Here is a 13,132-nt window from a genome sequence, read left to right as displayed (position 1 = left end):
AGATTATGTGATGATCAACTGTGACGATCTTGGCTCTTTTCAATAATGAGGTGATTCAGGCCAATTCCAAAAGACTTGTGATGGACAGAACCATCTGCATCCAGAGAGAGAATTATGGGGACTGAATGTGGATCATAACATAGTATTTTCACCTTTTTTGTTGCTTTTTTCCCCTTTCTCAATTATTTTTTTCCTTTTTGATCTGATTTTTCTTGTGCAGTATGATAAATGTGGAATTATGTATGGGTGAATTGCATATGCTTAACATACATTGGATTACTTGTTGTCTAGGGGAGGGGTTGGGAGAAGGGAGGGAGAAAAATTAAGAATACAAGTTTTTGCAAGGTTGAATTTTGAAAACTCTTTGCATATTTTTAAAAACAAAAAGCTATTATTTAAAAAAAGTGAGAGTTCATGTTTCAGACCTCCATGTTTCAGACATGGAGATCAGTCATAAAAAATAGCCAGAATCAAGGCATAGAATGCTTTATTTGTAGGATAACAAGAAGTCCAGTGTTACTGGATTAAAGAATACATGGTGAAGATTAAGAAGAAGGTTGGAAAGGTTGAGGGGGGCAAGTGAAAGGCTTTGAATGCCGTATATATATTTGATCTTAATGATACAGAATCATGGCAGCTTATTGAATAGGGGCCAAAAAGGATGACATGGTTTTTGGACCTTCATTTCAGAAAAATCCCTTTAGTGGCAGAATGGAGATAGATTGGAGTAGGGAGATACTTCAGGAAAACAAAGCCTCCAGTAGACCATTCTAGTACTGCAAACAAGAGATGGATGCCCAAGGCAATACCAATAAACTTGGGATAGAAAATGCTATCCCACAATCAGAAAGAGAATTATGGAGTCTAAATGTAAATAAAGACATACTATGTTCACTTCTTTTTTCTGATTTTTTTTCTTCTCTTCTGTGTTTTTTTTTTTCCTTTTGTTCATATTTTTCTCTCTCAGCATTATTCATAAAGAAATGTGTATTTAAAAAGTTAATGTACCAGAAAAAAATAAAGAAAAAAATATGATGGAGGCCTGTATTATAAGTGTGATAATGTCAAAGGAAAGCAGGGGGTACTAGAAAGATTTTGCAATGGCAAAATCAGTAGACTTCAGCTTCAGATTTGATTTGGGGGGATGAGGAATATGAGATAGCTAGGAGTTAAAGATGCTTCAAGGTTGAAAGTCCTTACATTGGAAGAATGGTAGAGTTTTGAAAGTGGTAAGAAAATCTGTAGGAAGGAAGTGTTTAGGGGGAAAGATGAGTTCAGTTTTAGACATGATGAATTCAAGATATCTACTGGATGACTTGGAGATGTTTGAAAGATTAGTCTGATTTGGCTTACTCTTTATGAAGCCTTGCCATCTTTTAGTAATCACTATTCCCTTCCTCTATAAAATGAGGGGAGTTGGGCTAGATTATCTAGAAAATTATTTCCAGCTCTCAATCACATATTCCTTAAAATTCCACATGATTTGAAAGGTGGTGAGTTGTTTTTTTTTTTTTTTTTAATCATTTGAACCTAAAGAACAATGCCAAATGGAGTTGGGTGCCAACAATTTAAACAATGCAAAGACCTCCAATTGTTGATATATCTAGGCTTTATTAAATTTAGAATATCACAGTTTTCCCCTCTACACAATTTAAACTGGAAACAATAAAGGCAAAAAAGAAATTAGTGGATCTGGATATGGGCTTGTCACTGGTCCCAGGATTAGAATCCTGGGAGGTCCTAGTAAAAAGCTGTGCCTGGCAGGTCTTATCCAAGTGTGCTGCCAAAGGGACCTCAGAATTCCTAGAGAAGAGATTTCTAATTCCTATGGGTAAAATAGTTTTTTTTCCAGAGCTCCAAATGCATGAATACTAAATAATTACTATCCTAGGGGGAAAAACTATAAAGTAACCAAAAAGTACTAGAAGTCAAAAAACTGGAATGTAAATCTCTGATCCCATATCCTAACAACCTTTGTAAATTCAGTCATCAGTTACTTCTCTGAATAACTGAGAGTTTGATTTCCTCAATCTTGGACATTCAGAGTTCTCAGCTCTAAGTTTTCTTACAACTTTGATACTTTAAGTTTGATACTGTAAGTTCTAATAACTCTTCTTCTTCTAAAATTCTATATTTTAAACATCTTTTCAGCTATAATATATTGTGCAGAATTTTTTCTTGTTTTTATTTGTGTCATTAATGAATATTACCTAAAATCACCCCAGAATCAGGACTAAAGAATCTGTGGCTTTGAAAGGGATCTGTGAACCTCAATCAGGGAAAAAAATAAATCTTTATCTAAGTTAACCTCTAACTGAAACAGTATTTTCTCCAATTATTATTTTTTTTATTATTCTAAGAAAAGGTCCATAGGCTTCCTCAGACTGCCAAAAGGATCCATGATGAAAAAAAAAGTTATTAAACCCTGGACTCAATGAATAGAAATAGAAACATAAGTTTTGTATGCTCAGCACAAAATAATCTAGGAAATAAACGCTACACTCAAGACAGGTGTAAGATATTATTTTTACACCTCAAAATATTTTCACATTTGTCCATATCTCAAATAATTTAAGAAGAGTGGGCCAGGAATGCTTTACCTGAATTAAATTTGTTAAATGTCAAGAACCTCATACCAAAAAGAATTCTCTTATTTTTGTCAAGTATTGTCCATGATTTAAGCCTCAAAATAGTGGCAGAGGTAAAGACAAATGTAAATCTAAAAATCCAGGGAGTGTTTGAGTGTTTGACAACAAATTTGAAGCAGACTTAGCTGCACAGATAATTCTTTGTAGCAAGGAAGGCTATACCTAAGGACTTCAATGTTCAACATAATTCAATCAACAACTCTGCATGATAGAGTTAGTAGAACTTGGAAGCCTAAAATATCAAATGTGAAAGGGATCTTAGAATAGAAATTATCAGATTCAGGAGGCAACTTAGGATAATAAAACTAGAAGGGACCTGGAAGATTTTAGTCCAAATCTCCTCATTTTACAAAAGAGGAAAATGAGAGAAAATAAAATTCTCAAGGTCACATAGCTAAGAAAATGGCAGAATTAGGACAAGAATCTAACTGTCCTAATTCCACTGGACTCAGTGCTGTTTTTGTACTGCACATACTGATTTGTTGGGCATATGCCAAGTCTCCTATGGGCTAATGCTCTATCTACTTCAACTTTTAAAATTTAATTCAATGTCACTTCATTTATCTACTTAATTGGTTCTCCTTGATTGGATATAATTGGAAAGTGGTCTAAATCTTCATTCTTAATTTAGGAATTAAGTCAATGTATTCATGCATGGTTAGATAAAATAATTGAGATTATATCATTTGCTTGGAATTCCATATTTGATTTCTAAAGTCCAAAATTCCAATGATTTTAATCTGAATGAATATAGCAATCAATTCACCAAGTCTTTACAATTCTGTATCAAATGAATAGAAGTGGGGGGAAAAAAATCTGATTGAACATGCAAATCTGTTTCTTGAATACTCTGAAGCTAATTATATGAAAGTATCCTTCATATGACAATAACCTAAATAGGCTATCCTTAAAACCTTATTTTTTAAATGAATTGAAGAAGCAAAGCATAGAATATAGTACCAACACAGTTGTCATATTTAATATATATGTATATATGCATACATATATGCATGTATGCATAAATATATAGTGTCCCATAAATCTTAGTTCAGTTTTAAGGACATCTAGCTCAATGTCACAGGCTGAATTTGGATCCAAATTTTCTGAAGATGACACCATGTTAGGCGATCTTTGTTTCCCTGAAATATACAAATGAAAGCAAAGTGGGAGTCATTCAATTATATGATATAAGAGTAGAAAGGACCACGAAGCTCATTTCATCCAACTTCTATATGAATTACAAATCCAAACTAGAGCATCAACTCAATTTAATTCGATTTGGAAATTCTACTTCAGACTTTTGAGAGAGCAGAGAAGAATTGAGAACTTGAATGGAATGAGGAAGAGAATAAAGTTATGTAGGTGACTTGGGAAGAGTCCAGATAAGTGAATTGGTCAGAGGCTGAATAAATGATAAATATAGTGAAATTGGAGGAAATTGAGGAAAATGTAATAAACCTTATTTCAAGTCATATATTTCTTCCAGATTCTACTGAAAGAATGAAAGAGGAGTGGGATCAGGGATAAATAAATAGTTTATAAAAGGATTAAAGACAATGAAGAAGGATTAAGGAGCAGAAATAAAGCGGAAGCTTCAAGAAGAAAAAAGATGATAGTTGGGCAAGCAAAGCAAGGGAATTTAGAAAAGGAAAATTGAAAAATTTGAGTATCAAGAAAATGTATAAGTACATTGTTGAATAAGGTAGATAAATTGAATATTCACAAAAGAAATTGGTGCAAGATGAAAGGAGAAGTATGGTATTAATATGGTAACTTTAGGCTGCTAGGAGGTTCAATGAATAATGTTGGACTTTGAGTCAGGAAGGCTTCAGAAACTGTGAACTTGGAGAAATCCCTTAAACCCATCTATGTCTCAACTTCTTCATCTCTAAAGTGGGGATAATAATAATATTTACTTTACAGGGTTATTGTGATGATCAAATGAGACAACATATATTAAATGTTTTGTATACCTTCAAGCACAATACAAATGTTAAATATAACTTTATTTTTTGTTTTGACACCAAGGGAAGAAAGTTGAATGAATTATTTGAGTCATGAAGTTATGAAGAGGTATTGTTTTTAAGTAAAATTTTGACCAGGTGCTTAGAGTTGAATTGACAACACATAAAAAAAAAGATTGTAAGTCTCAACTATTATGAAGAGTAGGGGTTTTTAATATAAAAATTTGCATTGAATGTGTGATGATCATATTTGTAGCTTGGTAGGTGTTGCCTGTGTTGTGTTCCAAGCTTAGACTGAGCTCCCTCCTGGAGTAGAGAGTGAGCAAAATCAAAGAAGTTCTCCCCACACTCCAAGTCTTTAGGGAGAATGGAGTGCTAGTAAAGGAACTAAATAAGAAATTATCTTTTTTGTCTTATTTTATTGATTCTATTCTTAAAATGTAAATGAAGTGTGTGTGGTGTGAAGGCGGGGTAGCTCCTAGATTTTAGATCTGATTCTCACTGTTGTTGGTAGTAATAATGGAATAATGGAAACCCTGGGGGGTAGATACACTCCCTCCTAGGGTTTTTGATAAAGAAGGAAGAAATTGAGCACAGTCTGACAAGGGTTAAGACCTAATCTATGGATTGTGAAAAAGCAGATTTCAAAGCATGCAAAAGATAGGATCCCATGGAGAAAAGTGCTACAGGGCAAGTGAACCCAGGAGGGATGGGGATGCTAAAGAATGAAATTGTGAAGAAACAAAAGCAAGCAATTCCAAAGAAGTAGGAAATGAGATTTGACAGACATGGAGGTATTGAGAATTTGATTTAAGTGAAGCAAAGTGGTGCAAACTTAGATTTTTTTTTTTTAAAGATGAAATAAATTCAAACAACAGACGATAAATACACAATATTTTTAAAATAAAATAAGAATAATAATTGAAGTATTATCATTCCAAATGAACTGAGACTGGTAAAAGAAAATATGTAGAACAAGATGGGAATTTTCAAAAGTTTTATCAAAAAACAAAACAAAACAACAACATCAACAACAATGAAGGGCAAAGAAGGTATATGAACTTTGCTAGAGATGTATGCAGTGATACCTGACAACAAAGCTGCTCAATATTTATTTTGCAACTATTTTTTTTTTTCTGTAAAGGAAAATGTCATTTGCACTAGAAGTGACAGAACAAAAATTGCTATAAGGAGGTTTATCCCCAGACAAGTTGTTCATCCCTACATTTTTAAAGATCAATAACTTCACAATATTGGAGTCAGAGTCTGGTGTGTTTGGCTGTGGCTAATCAGTCCAATTTGAGTTTGAAAGACATTGCCATAGATAAGGCATAAATAGTCTCTAAGAATATTTAGAGTGGAAGTGGCTCTAGATTTGTGCAGTTCATGTTTTCTTCTATTACATTTCATGTTGTCCATAAGTGTGTGTACCTTTCAGATAGTGATAATAAATAGAATCACCTTTAAAATGTTTTTGTGTGTGTTTTGACATGGGAAGGATGGAATTCCTAATTCCCATGGTAAGCAGACTAAGGTTTGTATGAAGCAGACACTTTTAAAGGTACATTTTCTTACCCATTTCTTCTGCCAGATAAGCAGAACAGTCCTTAAAAAATTAATTTAGACACCTATAGAGTTGCAGAATCCTAGTTCTGCTTCAGTCCAGTGAAAAGATAACCAAATGCCCTGGGCCAGGATTGTGACTACAGCTCCCAGTATGTCCACACCTGCTACTTTGTCGTTCACCTACTACCACAGGACTTTATGGGAGATGAAGTAGTAGATTATGATTAGATAACTGGTGTGTGAATTTGATTTAAGTGAAACAAAGTGGTGCAGAATCATCAAATTTATTCTCTTATATCTTGGGAATTCATGGAGGACTACTATCTTTGGCGAGAAGGCTTTCCAAGTCTTTTCAGCACTGCTTGCCCATCTTAATTTCCAACTGTCACCAACTCTTATCTTAGACTCCAAAAAGCTGTAGCATGTTATAACAGCTATACCCAAGCTTGCCAGATAGACCAAACTGGTTAAGGGTAACTGGAGGGTCTCAAACCCATCATTGAGTTAGAGGAATACTTACTCAAGCATAAAGATATCTTGTTGAGGAAAAGAACAATTTTCTTCCAGTGGCTAAAGAAAGTGCTGTGGAGTACTCAGGCTTGGTCAGATAGAGAATACATCAAGATCATTGTATCTTGGGTCATCCCTACTCATCTTGACTTCTATCTTGCCACTGGACACATGACCCAAAATAAGTAAAGTGATAACAGCATAGTGCTTAGGTTCTTTGATCCAGATGGAGTAGATGTTTTGGTCCTGAGGTATCTGGCAGATATAATTCCTGAATACTTAAAAGATGAAGGGGAAGTGTGTGGTGAGAATTCCACCAACTAAAATTGTATGAGACAATACTTCAATTTAAATATATATATATATATATATATATATATATATATATATATATATATATATATATATATAAAACTTAAAAATTATAAATCACAAAGCTTAACTGTGATGATTGCATTAGCACTCTGAATACCTAAGAATCAGCTGGAGTCAGGAAAAACAAAAGTCCTAGGTCTTTATTGTTGATCTTTAGTGGTAGAAGTGAAGGAAATGGACACACTGGATTTCCGGGACCTCACCTCTTCCCCTTCTGCCCAGAAGGGACTCTGGCTAGTTTTACTCCACCCCCTAGTCCCTCCTACAATTCTCTGTATACACCAAAAGATTGAGCCAGCACAGGATAGTGGGAAGGGCCATGTTCCAAGCATACTCTATTAGATAATACTCTATTAGAGTATTATCCAATCAGTAATTGGCTTTAAGTGCTCTGTTGTCCCACCTCAGAGAGGTGAAACTCAAGAGTTTCAGCCCTTTACACTTAACTAATTGTATTGAAAATTCTAGAAGAGATCATTGAAGAGATGGCTTGTGAACATATAGAAAGGAAAAGGTGATTACAAAATACCAGCATGGCTTTATCAAGAAAAGGACATTTCACATTAGTCTCATTTCCTGTTTTGACAGGATTCTTAAAGTAAATGAAAAGAATGATGTGGATCCAAGTCACCTTTGATAAAATATCTCATAGTATTTTTGAGGAGAAAATGGGAAGATGTAGGACAGAAGATATTATAATTAGATGTATCCAGACATGACTGGAAGAGCAGAGTTAAGGTGAGAAATGATGAGAACTGAATATGGTGGAAGCACTCTAACTGGAGAGGAGAAAAATGAATACAAGAGTTATTCTTTCCCTGTTCCCAATTACAAGTTTCTTCATAGCATTATTTACTTTTTATGAATAAATGAAAGCTGATTTGGGTTTTAAGTTCTTCTACCATCAATGGAGAAATCTTGGAGAAATTATTTAGTTTTGCCTTAGCCATAATTCTTCAGCATTTCCTGTGTCTGCGATGAGGATAAAATGAGTTTATAAATGTTTTCATTCCCCAAGAAGAAAAGACTACAAAAGCCAAGTCTTCCCCACACATCCTAAGACTATTGTAGCAGTAAAGAATGGTGCTAACATGGTTACATGCTCTTGAATGCAAATCTACCATAACTACAAGTTTGGCTAAACTGAATAAAAAATATTTTCCTACCAAATATCTTAGAATGCCTCACTAAAATGTACGATATTTCTATAGTATAGGAGATCAGAAAGTAAAATGTGACATAGACTTAAAAAATTAATAGGAAATGTAGTAATTTATAAAATAAATGCTCTAAAGTAAGTATAAAGCTATTCTTTCCCATATAATACTTAAACATTTCACCTCATCTCTCCAATCTGTTAATAACCTAAGTAAGAGATGATTATAGTTTGGTCCAAATATCTTTTACATTAATAAATAAAACATATTCATAACTTAGGTTTTTAAATCACAGATATAAATGGGGAAACACTCTAAGCCAAATAATTAGCATGGGCTATACTAATAATGGTGAAATAAATGCATGTTAAAGTAATAGAAATCAAATACAAAGAGGCTATTACATACTTCACACACAACTCACTGTAATCTAAGGCAGATCACAGAAACCATACAACTGATAAACACTTCTTTTGTCCTCAGAATGTAGAGCCTCATCAGAGCCTTAGTCTAAAAATTTCCTGCTGGTATTAACACCAAACATGTCCCCATGGACTTCGGGTATCATTTGTTGGTCTGTAAGATTCAATCTACTTTCTAGAATATTAGAAGCTTTTATTTTATGATTGCCATTATAAATCTAAATATCTGCAGCTATTTCCTCTGGAAAGTATGCCTTCTGATCCACTTGGACAACATCTTCTTTTGTGCTCTTTTACAAAACAATTGGTTTTTGCATTGCAACCTTGAGTAGAGAAAAATCATCTTTCTTCTAGTGCACAATCATTCATGGCTCCAGGAACTCGTAAAAATCTTGAAGGACCAGACTATCCAAATGCACTTGATAGCTGGTTGTATCTTTTACTACTTTGAAGAGTTCTTTTGTTTTGTTTTGTTTTTTCTTTTGCTTCACTTAGTAAGTAATTTCTGATAAAGTCATTTCTGGCTCTGAGGACTTTCAATCTTTCCTGATTCATCAAATTGGCCATCTGAATTTTCTTCTGCTGCTCAATTTGTTTCTCATTTTTCTCATAATATCCCATTATCTTCATTCTCTGATGTTTGCACAAGCAGACCTTTCTAAATGTTGAACCCTTCTCTGTGTCTATTTCTTTGGCCTTCTCATTTGCTTCCTGTTCAATGAAAAACATCTTTTGTTTGATCTGCTTTTGAATGCCTGTGTCACCCAGAGCTGTGGTGACAGCAGCTACTCCTACACTGAGTTGTCAGCTTCTGAGTACCAGCAGAAGATGAAACAGCTGGGAAAGCTAAGTGCTCTGGTTTTTCTTCCAAATCACTTTTTTTAGGTAACTATGACAAGAGAATGATCAATCAGCTATAGTAGGTGTGGAACAGGGAGAAAGAGAAGATGATTTTGGGATCCTCTTAATAGAAATTCTGATTTTTAGAAGAGGAGGAAGTTTAAAGAATAGAAGAATAAATTCCATTTTCAGCATGTTGAGTTTGAGATGCCTATAAGACATACAAATTTAAAGTTTATCTGACTTTTGGTGAGACATGATGAGAATTCTGGAGTGAAATTCATTAAGGTTAGAAGTGATCATTGAAACTATGAAAATCTATGAGATTAACAGGACAAGGTATGGGGAAGAGCATCCAGGGAATGGAAGCATCAAAAACTTCCAGACTCCTAGAGCTAGTTCTTAAAAAAACAATTTGAAAAAATCTAGATCTTGACACGCTGTTATCCTCAGTCCACTCTGAGAACAGAGTCAAATTTTAAAACTCAAAGTCATGAAATAGCCTAAAAAAATGAGCAAACCCCAGAACCCAACCACAGAAAGATTTTATGGTGAAAAAAAAAAAAAAAATTAAGACACTAACTCAAAAGAAGACAAGTGTGTCAAAAAAGCTACAAGCAAAGCTTCAATGAAAAAAGAGTGAATTTAATACAAGCAAAACAATGATTCCTTTAAATATTAAAAGTGATTTTTCAAATTCATATAAGAATGATAGAATAAAAATGGGAGGAGAGAAATGAAAGCAATGCAAGAAAATAATGAAAAGACAATTAACAGCTTGGTAAAAGAGGTACAAAAATTTCATTTTTCAGTTATGTCTCACAGTGGATAGAGCACCAGCCCTGAAGTCAGGAGGATCTGAGTTCAAATGTGGCCTCAGACATTTAACACTTCCTAGCTGTATGATCTTGGGCAAGTCACTTAACCGCAATTGCCTCTGGGGAAAAAAAAAAAAGTAGAAGTAGACAAATGGCTAAGAAAATACATATGTTCAGTAAGGAAAATAATGTGGAAGCAAATCACATTAAGACATTCAAAAACAATAAAATGAAGTCAAAAAAAAAAAAAAAAAAAAAAGAAAATTTGAAATATGTCATCAAAAAACAACTGCCCTAGAAAACAAATCAAGAAAAGATCATTTGAGAATAATTAGCCTGAGAGCCATGATCAAAAGAAGATGCTTAGATATTGTATTCCAAGAAATTATAAAGAAAAACTAATTTGACATTCCAGAGAGTAAAAGAGAAATTGAAATAATCTATTGCTGAAAGAGATCCATTGGTGACAATTTATATGACAGTCAAATTATATTACAGCCAAATTCCAGAGTTTTCAGCTCAAACAAAAAATATGTCAAATACTCAGAAAGAAACCATTCAAATACAATAGAGTCAAGATTTAGCACCTACCAAGTTAAAAAAGTGAAGGGCATTTTAGAGGTAAAGGAGCCAAGAACCACCAGCCCCAACAGAATTGGTTATAATTCATCAGAGGAAAAAAGGATATTTCGGGGGGGGGGGGAAGACTTTTAAGCATTCATGTTTAAAATATCAGACCTGAATAGAAACTGTGACTTTCAAATACAAGGCTCAAGAAAAGCATAAATATGTAAACATGAAAGAGAAGTCATAAGAGATTCAACAAGGTTAAACTGTTTACATTCTTATATGGCAACATGATACATCTAACCCTTTAAGATCTTTATCATTATTTAGGCAGTTAGAAAGACTAAATAGACAGGGCACAGGAGTGAATCTGTTACATTGCAATGATATTTTTAAATGATTAGGTAAGAAAAAATGATGCACAAGAAAAAGGAGGAAGAGGGAAAGAAGGGGAAAAACTATCTTACATAAAAGACACATAAGGAAAAGCTTTCATATACTAGAGGGGAAATCGGCTAGAGTTGGGGGTAGGAAGCAGGCAATGCTTTTAACTTCGTTCTTTCTGAAACTGATTGAAAGAAAACACACACACACACACACACACACACACCACACAATTAAGTGTGGAAATCTGTCTTATTTAACAGGGAAGTAGCAAGGGAAAAGTATGAGAGAAAGAGGGAGTCATAAAAGGGAGGATAGAATAAGAAAGACACTAGTCATAAGCAAAATATACTTTTAAGGTGGAAGAGAATACAAAGAGAGAGAAGTAGAAACAGAAGAAAAGCAAATAGGAAAAATGTGCAATTTGGAATCATAACCACAAATGTAAATCAGATGGGCTCATCCATAAAATAGAAGCAAACAGCAGAAAGGATCAGAAATCAGAATCCAGCAATATATTGCTTACAAAAAGAAAAAATACACTTAAAATAGAAACACATGCAGAGTTAAAATGAGGGGATGAAACAGAATCTATTATGCTTCAGGTGAAGTAAAAACATTAAGAACAACAATCATAATCTTAGATAAAGTGAAAATAAAAATAAGCCTAATGAAAAGATATTAGAAAAACTACATCTTGGTAAAAGCATCATATACAATGAAGCAATTTCAATGCAACCAAATGTTACAGCATACATATTCTTAAAAGAAAAGTTGAACGAATTATAGGAGGAAATAGACAATAAAACTATGCTAGTAGGGGACTTAAAGTTTTGCCTCTCAGTGCTAGATAAATCTAACCATAAAATAAATGAAAAATAAATTTAGGAAAGGAATAGAATTTTGGAAGATTAGATAAGACAAATCTCTGGAAAAAAAACTGAATGGGGAAGTAAAGAAATATACCTTTATTTTTTTTTCTTTTCCCCTTAGCTATAGATGACACCTTAACAAAAACTGATTATATTAGTATCTAAAACCCTTTCAGTGAAATGAAAAAAAAAAAAAAAAAGACATTTACTATACCCTTTTCAGATGCAATAAAAATTACATTCAATAAAAGGTCATGGAAACATAGATTAAAAATTAATAAGAAACTAAATCTAATTCTAAACAATGGGTGGATAAAAAACAAATCATACAATCAATAAATTCATTAAAGAGAGTGACAATAAGGAGAGAACAAATCAAAATTTGTTGGATATAGCTTAGGCAGTATTAGGGGGAAATGTATATCTCTAAATATATACATCACATACATTAATAAAAGAAAGAACAGAACAATAATTTCAGCATGCAAGTAAAAGTGACAAATTATAGTAACAAAATATAAATTCTCAATTCTCAATTAAACACCAAAATAGAAATCCTGAAAATTAAAAGAGAGTAAAAATTTAAAAGTTAAAAAAATAAGCAATGAATTATTACTAAATAGAACAAGGAGCTAGTTTTATACGGGTAGAAACGATAAAAGATAAATCATTGGTTAATTTGATTTTCAGAAAGAAAGAAAGAAAGAAAGAAAGAAAGAAAGAAAGAAAGAAAGAAAGAAAGAAAGAAAGAAAGAAAGAAAGAAAGAAAGAAAGAAAGAAAGAAAGAAAACCAAATTACCAGTATCAAAAATAAAAACAGTGAATTGCAATGAAGATGTAATTAAAGCAATTGTTGAGTTATTTTGCCAGCATTATATGCCACTAATACTTATCTAAAGGATAAATATTTACAAAAATGTAAATTGCCCAGCACAGGAAATAGACTACTTAGGAAATAGAATACTAAATAATCCTATTTTACAAAAGGATATTGAGCAAACCACAAATA

The 13,132-nt window shown here is 33.1% G+C and overlaps 1 protein-coding gene and 1 pseudogene across 5 annotated transcripts in view; both read right to left on the bottom strand.

Annotated features, from left to right (window-relative positions):
* SORCS2 (sortilin related VPS10 domain containing receptor 2) overlaps window positions 1–13,132 on the bottom strand; it is a 1,204,963-nt gene that overhangs the window by 522,460 nt on the left and 669,371 nt on the right. The window lies entirely within an intron of this gene.
* The window catches only part of LOC141546229 (V-type proton ATPase subunit E 1-like), a 46,863-nt pseudogene continuing 42,392 nt past the window's right edge, over window positions 8,662–13,132 (bottom strand).

This window comes from Sminthopsis crassicaudata, chromosome 6 (genome assembly GCF_048593235.1).
Source record: "Sminthopsis crassicaudata isolate SCR6 chromosome 6, ASM4859323v1, whole genome shotgun sequence".
In the NCBI taxonomy this organism is placed as follows: Eukaryota; Metazoa; Chordata; class Mammalia; order Dasyuromorphia; family Dasyuridae; genus Sminthopsis; species Sminthopsis crassicaudata.
Note: the sequence above shows the minus strand (reverse complement) of the source record. Positions and strands in the feature narration are given on the sequence as shown.